Genomic DNA, 8,723 nt, shown 5'->3' on the forward strand with positions numbered 1-8,723 from the left:
TATGAAGAGGTTCAAAATTGTGAAAAATATGAAGAGCTTCAAAAGGTGTCAAAAATATGAGGAGCATGAAAGGGTCTGAAAAATAGGAGGAGAATGAAACGGTGTTCAAAAACATGAAGAGCCTGAAAAGGTGTGAAAAATGTGAAGAGCTTCAAAAGGTGTGAAAAATATGAAGAGCTTCAAAAGGTGTCAAAAAATAGATGAGCATGAAACGGTATGAAAAATAGGAGGAGCATGAAATGGTGTTCAAAAACATGAAGAGCCTGAAAAGGTGTGAAAATTATGAAGAGCTTCAAAATGTGTGAAATACATGAGGAGCATGAAACATTCTGAAAAATAGGAGGAGCATGATGCGGTGTTCAAAAACATAAAGAGCCTGAAAAGGTGTGAACAATATGAAGAGCTTCAAAAGTTGTGAAATACATGAGGAGCATGAAACATTCTGAAAAATAGGAAGAGCATGATGAGGTGTTCAAAAACATGAACAGCCTGAAAAGGTGTGAAAAATATGAAGAGCTTCAAAAGGTGTGAAAAATATGAGGAGATTCAAAAGGTGTGAAAAATATGAGGAGCATGAAAGGTCTGAAAAATAGGACGAGCATGAAGCGGTGCTAAAACACATGAAGAGCCTGAAAAGTTGTGAAATAATGAAGAGCTTCTAAAGGTGTCAAAAATATGAGGAGCATGAAACGGCCTGAAAAATAGGCGAAGCTTGAAGCGGTGTTGAAAAACATCAAGAGCCTGAAAAGTGTGAAAAATATGAAGAGCTTCAAAAGGTGTCAAAAATATGAGGAGATTGATACGGTTTGAAAAATAGGAGGAGCATGAAGTGGTGTTGAAAATCATGAAGAGGCTGAATAGCTGTGAGAAATATGAAGAGCTTCAAAAGTTGTCAAAAATATGAGGAGCATGAAACGGTCTGAAAAATAGCAGGAGCATGAAGCGGTGTTGAAAAACATGAAGAGTCTGAAAACGTGTGAAAATTCGAAGAGCTTCAAAAATATGAAAAACATGAAGAGCTTCAAAAGGTGTCAAAAATATGAGGAGCATGAAACGGTCTGAAAAATAGGAGGATAATGAAGCGGTGTTGAAAAACCTCAAGAGCCTGAAAAGGTGTGAAAAATATGAAGAGCTTCAAAAAGTGTCAAAAATTAGATTAGCATGAATGGGTCTGAAAAATAGTAGGAGCCTGAAGTTTTGTTGAAAAACATGAAGAGCTTGAAAAAGTGTGAAAAATATGAAGAGCTTCAAAAATATGAAAATTATGAAGAGCTTCAAAAGGTGTGAAAAATATGAAGAGCTTCAAAAGATGTCAAAAATGAGATGAGCATGAAACGGTCTGAAAAATAGGAGGAGCATGAAGTGGTGGTGAAAATCATGAAGAGCCTGAAAAGGTGTGAAAAATATGCAGAGCTTCAAAAGGTGTCAAAAATATGAGGAGAATGAAACGGTCTGAAAAATACGAGGAGCATGAAGTGGTGTTGAAAAACATGAAGAGCCTGAAAATTGTGAAAAATATGTAGAGCTTCAAAAGGTGTCAAAAATATGAGGAGCATGAAACGGTCCGAAAAATAGGAGGAGCATGAAGCGGTGTTGAAAAACATGAAGAGCCTGAAAAGGTGTCAAAAATATGAAGCGCTTCAAAAGGTGTGAAAAATATGAAGAGCTTCAAATGGTGTGAAAAATATGAGGAGCATGAAACGGTCTGAAATATAGGAGGAGCATGAACCGGTGTTCAAAAACATGAAGAGCCTGAAAAGGTGTGAAAAATCTGAAGAGCTTCAAAAGGTGTCAAAAATATGAGGAGCATGGAATGGTCTGAAAAATAGGAGGAGCATGAAGCGGTGTTGAAAAACATGAAGAGCGTGAAAAGGTGTGAAAAACATGAAGAGCTTCAAAAGGTGTGAAATACATGAGGAGCATGAAACGGTCTGAAAAATAGGAGGAGCATGAAGCGGTGTTGAAAAACATGAAGAGCCTTAAAAGTGTGAAAAATATGAACAGCTTCAAAATGTGTGAAAAATACGAGGAGCATGAAACGGTGAAAAATAGGAGAGGCATGAAGCGGTGTTGAAAAACAAGAACAGTCTGAAAAGGTGTGGAAAATATGTATAGCTTCAAAAGGTGTTAAATACATGAGGAGCATGAAACGGTCTGAAAAATAAGAGGAGCATGAAGAGGTGTTCACAAACATGAAGAGCCTGAAAGGTGTGAAAAATATGAAGAGCTTCAAAATGTGTGAAATACATGAGGAGCATGAAAAGGTCTGAAAAATAGGAGGAGCATAAAGTGGTGTTCAAAAACATGAAGAGCCTGAATACGTGTGAAAAATATGAGGAGCTTCAAAAATGTGAAAAATATGAAGAGCTTCAAAAGGTGTTAAAATTATGAGGAGCATGATACGGTCTTAAAAAGATTAGGAGGATGAAGTGGTGTTCAAAAGCATGAAGAGCCTGAAAAGGTGTGAAAAATATGAAGAGACTCAATACGTGCCAAAAATATGAGGAGTATGAAACGGTCGGAAAAATAGCAGGAGCATGAAGCGGTGTTGAAAAACATGAAGAGTCTGAAAACCTGTGAAAATTATGAAGAGCTTCAAAAATGTGAAAAATATGAAGAGCTTCAAAAGGTGTGAAAAATATGAAGAGCTTCAAAAGGTGTCAAAAAAGAGATGAGCATGAAAAGGTCTGAAAAAAAAGAGGAGCATGAAGCGGTGTTGAAAATCATGAAGAGCCTGAAAAGGTATGAAAAATATGAAGAGCTTCATAAGGTGTGAAATATATGAAGAGCTTCAAAAGGTGTCAAAATGAGATGAGCATGAAACGATTTGAAAAATAGGAGGAGCATGAATTGGTGTTGAAAAAAAATGAAGAGCCTGAAAAGGTGTGAAATATCTGAAGAGCTTCAAAAGGTGTCAAAAATATGAGGAGAATGAAACGGTCTGAAAAATAGGCGGAGCAGAAGCAGATTTGAAAAACATGAAGATCCTGAAAAGGTGTGATAATTATGAAGCGCTTCAAAAGGTGTCAAAATTATGGGGAGCATTAAACGGTCTGAAATATAGGAGGAGCATGAAACCTTGTTGAAAAATATGAAGAGCCTGAAAAGGTGTGAAAAATATGAAGAGCTTCAAAAGGTGTCAAAATATGAGGAGCATGAAACGGTCTGAAAAATAGGAGGAGCATGAAACGGTGTTCAAAAACATGAGGACCCTGAAAAATTGTGAAAAATATGAAGAGTTTCAAAAGGTGTCAAAAATATGAGGAGCATGAAACAATCTGAAAAATATGAGGAGAATGAAACGGTGTTCAAAAACATGAAAACCCTGAAATGGTGTGAAATATATGAAGAGCTTCAAAAGGTGTCAAAATTATGAGGAGCATGAAACGGTCTGAAAAATATGAGGAGCATGAAACGGTGTTCAAAAACATGAAAACCCTGAAAAGGTGTGAAATATATGAAGAGGTTCAAAAGATGTCAAAAATAGGAGGACCATGAAGCGGTGTAGAAAAACATGAAGAGCATGAAAAGGTGTGAAAAATATGAAGAGCTTCAAAACTTGTCAAAAATATGAGGAGCATGACACGGTCAGAAATATAGGAGGAGCATGAAGTGGTGTTGAAAACATGAAGAACCTGAAAAGTTGTGAAAAATATGAAGAGCTTCAAAAGGTGTCAAATATATGAGGAGCATGAAACGGTCTGAAAATTAGGAGGAGGATGAAATGGTGTTCAAAACATGAAGAGCCTGAAAAGGTTTGAAAAATGTGAAGAGCTTGAAAAGGTGTCAAAAATATGAGGGCCATGAAACGGTCTGAAAAAGAGGATGCGCAAGAAGCGGTGTTGAAAAACATGAAGAGCCTGAAAAGGTGTGAAAAATATGAAGAGCTTCAAAAGGAGTCAAAATATGAGGAGCATGAAACGGTCTGAAAAATAGGAGGTGCAAGAAACGGTGTTCAAAAACATGAACAGCCTGAAAAGGTTTGAAAAATGTGAAGAGCTTGAAAAGGTGTCAAAAATGTGAGGGGCATGAAACTGTCTGAAAAATAGGAGGAGCATGAAACCTTGTTGAAAAATATGAAGAGCCTGAAAAGGTGTGAAAAATATGAAGAGCTTCAAAAGGTGTCAAAATATGAGGAGCAAGAAACGGTCTGAAAAATAGGAGGAGCATGAAACGGTGTTGAAAACATGAAGAGCCTGAAAAGGTGTGAAAAATATGAAGAGCTCAGAAGGTGTCAAAAATATGAGGAGCATGAAACGGTCTGAAAAATATGAGGAGCATGAAACGGTGTTCAAAAACATGAAAACCCTGAAAAGGTGTGAAATATATGAAGAGCTTCAAAAGATGTCAAAAATAGGAGGAGCATGACACGGTTCAGAAATATAGGAGGAGCATGAAGTGGTGTTGAAAACATGAAGAACCTGAAAAGTTGTGAAAAATATGAAGAGCTTCAAAAGGTGTCAAATATATGAGGAGTATGAAACGGTCTGAAAAATGGGAGGAGCATGAAGTGGTGTTCAAAAACATGAAGAACCTGAAAAGGTGTGAAAAATATGAAGAGATTCAAAAGGTGTCAAAAATATGAGAAGCATGAAACGGTCTGAAAAATAGGAGGAGCATGAAGCGGTGTTGAAAAAGATGAAGATCTTGAATACGTGTGAAAAATATGAAGAGCTTCAAAAGGTGTCAAAAATATGAGGAGCATGAAACAGTCTGAAAAATAGGAGGAGCATGAAGCGGATTTGAAAAGCATGAAGAGCCTGAAAAGGTGTGAAATATATGAAGAGCTTCAAAAGGTGTAAAAAATATGAGGAGCTTGAAACGGTCTGAAAAATAAGAGGATCTGGTTTCCTCAGTGTGTATGCCCAGAAGTGGGATTGCTGGGTCATATGGCAGTTCTATTTCCAGTTTTTTAAGAAATCTCCACACTGTTTTCCATAGGGGCTGTACTAGTGTGCATTCCCACCAACAGTGTAAGAGGGTTCCCTTTTCTCCACACCATCTCCAGCATTTATTGCTTGTAGACTTTTGGATAGCAGCCATCCTGACTGGCATGTAATGGTACCTCATTGTGGTTTTGATTTGCATTTCTCTAATAATGAGTGATGTTGAGCATCTTTTCATGTGTTTGTTATCCATCTGTATGCCTTCTTTGGAGAAATGTCTGTTTAGTTCTTTGGCTCATTTTTTATTGGGTCATTTATTTTTCTGGAATTGAGCTGCAGGATTTGCTTGTATATTTTTGAGATTAATCCTTTGTCTATTTCTTCATTTGCTATTATTTTCTCCCAATTTGAGGGCTGTTTTTCACCTTACTTATAGTTTCCTTTGTAGTGCAAAAGCTTTTAAGTTTCATTAGGTCCCATTTGTTTAGTTTTGCTTTTATTTCCAATATTCTGGGAGGTGGGTCATAGAGGATCTTGCTTTGATTTATGTCGGAGAGTGTTTTGCCTGTGTTCTCCTCTAGGAGTTTTATAGTTTCTGGTCTTAAATTTAGATCTTTAATCCATTTTGAGTTTATTTTTGTGTATGGTGTTAGAAAGTGTTCTATTTTCATTCTTTTACAAGTGGTTGACCAGTTTTCCCAGCACCACTTGTTAAAGAGGTTGTCTTTTTTACATTGTATATCCTTGCCTCCTTTGTCAAAGATAAGGTGTACATAGGTTCGTCTGAAAGAGACACGTGCACCCCAATGTTCATCGCAGCACTGTTTATAATAGCCAGGACATGGAAGCAACCTAGATGCCCGTCAGCAGATGAATGGATAAGAAAGCTGTGGTACATATACACCATGGAATATTACTCAGCCATTAAAAAGAATTCATTTGAATCAGTCCTAATGAGATGGATGAAGCTGGAGCCCATTATACAGAGTGAAGTAAGCCAGAAAGATAAAGAACATTAGAGCATGCTGACACATGTATATGGAATTTAGAAAAGTGATAACGATAACCCTATATGCAGAACAGAAAAAGAGACACAGAAATACAGAACAGACTTTTGAACTTTGTGGGAGAATGCGAGGTTGGGATATTTCAAAAGAACAGCATGTATGCTATCTATGGTGAAACAGATCACCAGCCCAGGTAGGATGCAAGAGACAAGTGCTCCGGCTTGGTGCACTGGGAAGACCGAGAGGAATCGGGTGGAGAGGGAGGTGGGAGGGGGGATTGGGATTGGGAATACATGTAAATACATGGCTGATTCATAGCAATGTATGACAAAACCGACAGGGAAAAAAAAATAAAAATAATTAAAAAAAAATTAAAAAAAAAAATAACAATAAAAAAAAAATAAGAGGAGCATGAAACGGTCTGAAAAATAGGAGGAGCATGAAGCGGTCTTGAAAAACTTGAAGAGCCTGAAAACGTGTGAAAAATTTGAAGAGCATCAAAGGTGTGAAAAATATGAAGAGCTTCAAAAGGTGTAAAAAATGAGATGAGCATGAAACGGTCTGAAAAATAGGAGGAGCATGAAGTGGTGTTGAAAAAAATGAAGAGCCTGAAAATGTGTGAAACATATGAAGAGCTTCAAAAGGTGTCAAAAATATGAAGAGCATGAAATGGTCTGAAAAATAGGAGGGTCATGAAGCGGTGTTCAAAACGTGAAGAGCCTGAAAAGGTATGAAAAATATGAAGAGCTACAAAAGGTGTGAAATACATGAGGAGCATGAAACGGTCTGAAAAATGGAAGCGGCATGAAATGGTGTTCAAAAACATGAAGAGCCTGAAAAGATGTGAAAATTATGAAGAGCTTCAAAAGGTGTGAAATACATGAGGAGCATGAAACGGTCTGAAAAATAGGAGAAGCATGAAGTGGTGTTGAAAAACATGAAGAGCCTGAAAAGGAGTGAAAAATATGAAGAGCTTCAAAAGGTGTCAAACATATGAAGAACATGAAACGGTCTGAAAAATAGGAGGATCATGAAGCAGTGTTCAAAAACATGAAGAGCCAGAAAATGTGTGAAAAATATTCAGAGCTTCAAAATGTGTCAAATATATGAGGAGCATGAAACGGTCTGAAAAATAGGAGGAGCATTAAATGGTGATTAAAAACATGAAGAGCCTGAAAAGGTGTGAAAAATATGAAGAGATTCAAAAGGTGTGAAATACATGAGGAGCATGAAACAGGCCGAAAATAGGAGAAGCATGAAGTGGTGTGGAAAAACATGAAGAGCCTAAAAAGTTGTGAGAAATATGAAGAGCTTCAAAAGATGTGAAATACATGAGGAGCATGAAACTCTCTGAAAAATAAGAGGACCATGAAGCAGTGTCAAAAACATGAAGAGCCTAAAAAGTTGTGAGAAATATGAAGAGCTTTAAAAGGTGTCAAAAATGAGATGAGCATGAAACGGTCTGAAAAATAGGAGGAACATGAAGCGGTGTTGAGAAACATGAAGAGCCTAAAAAGTTGTGAGAAATATGAAGAGTTTCACAAGGGGTCAAAAATGAGATGAGCATGAAACGGTCTGAAAAATAGGAGCATGAAACGGTGATAAAAAACATGAAGAGCCTGAAAAAGTGTGAAAAATATGAAGAGCTTCAAAAGGTATGAAATTCATGAGGAGCATGAAATGGTCTGAAAAATAGGACAAGAATGAAGTGGTGTGGAAAAACATGAAGAGCCTGAAAAGGTGTGAAAAATATGAAGAGCTTCAAGAGGTGTCAAAAATATGAAGAGCATGAAACGGTCTGAAAAATAGGAGGATCATGAAGCAGTGATCAAAAACATGAGGAGCGTGAAAAGGTGTGAAAAATATGAAGAGCTTCAAAAGGTGTGAAATTCATGAGGATCATGAAACCGTCTAAAAAATAGGAGAAGCATGAAGTGGTGTGGAAAAACATGAAGAGCCTGTAAACGTGTGAAAATTATGAAGAGCTTCAAAAGGTGTCAAAAATATGAGGAGCATGAAATGGTCCGAAAAATAGGAGGAGCATGAAGCAGTGTTCAAAAACATGAAGAGCCTGAAAAAGTGTGAAAAATATGAAGAGCTTCAAAAGGTGTGAAATACATGAGGAGCATGAAACGGTCTGAAAAATAGGAGGAGCATGAAGCGGTGTTGAAAAACATGAAGAGCCTGAAGGTGTGAAAAATATGAAGAGCTTCAAAAGGTGTCAAAAATACGAGGAGCATGAAACGGTCTGAAAAATAGGAGGAGCATGAAGCGGTGTTGAAAAACTTGAAGAGCCTGAAAACGTGTGAAAAATATGAAGAGCATCAAAAGGTGTGAAAAATATGAAGAGCTTCAAAAGGTGTAAAAAATGAGATGAGCATGAAACGGTCTGAAAAATAGGAGGAGCATGAAGTGGTGTTGAAAAAAATGAAGTGCCTGAAAATGTGTGAAACATATGAAGAGCTTCAAAAGATGTCAAAATTATGAGGAGCATGAAACGGCCTGAAAAACTGGAGGAGCATGAAGCGGTGTTCAAAAATATGAAGAGCCTGAAAAGGTGTGAAAAATATGAAGAGCTTCAAAACGTGTCAAAAATATGAGTAGCATGAAACGGTCTGAAAAATAGGAGGAGCATGAAATGGTGTTCAAAAACATGAAGAGCCTGAAAAGGTGTGAAAAACATGAAGAGCCGGAAAAGGTGTGAAAAATATGAAGAGCTTCAAAAATATGAAAATTATGAAGAGCTTCAAAAGGTGTGAAACATATGAAGAGCTTCAAAAGATGTCAAAAATGAGATGAGCATGAAACGGTCTGAAAAATAGGAGGAGCA

This window comes from Dama dama, unplaced genomic scaffold (genome assembly GCF_033118175.1).
Source record: "Dama dama isolate Ldn47 unplaced genomic scaffold, ASM3311817v1 ptg000051l, whole genome shotgun sequence".
Lineage (NCBI taxonomy): Eukaryota > Metazoa > Chordata > Mammalia > Artiodactyla > Cervidae > Dama > Dama dama.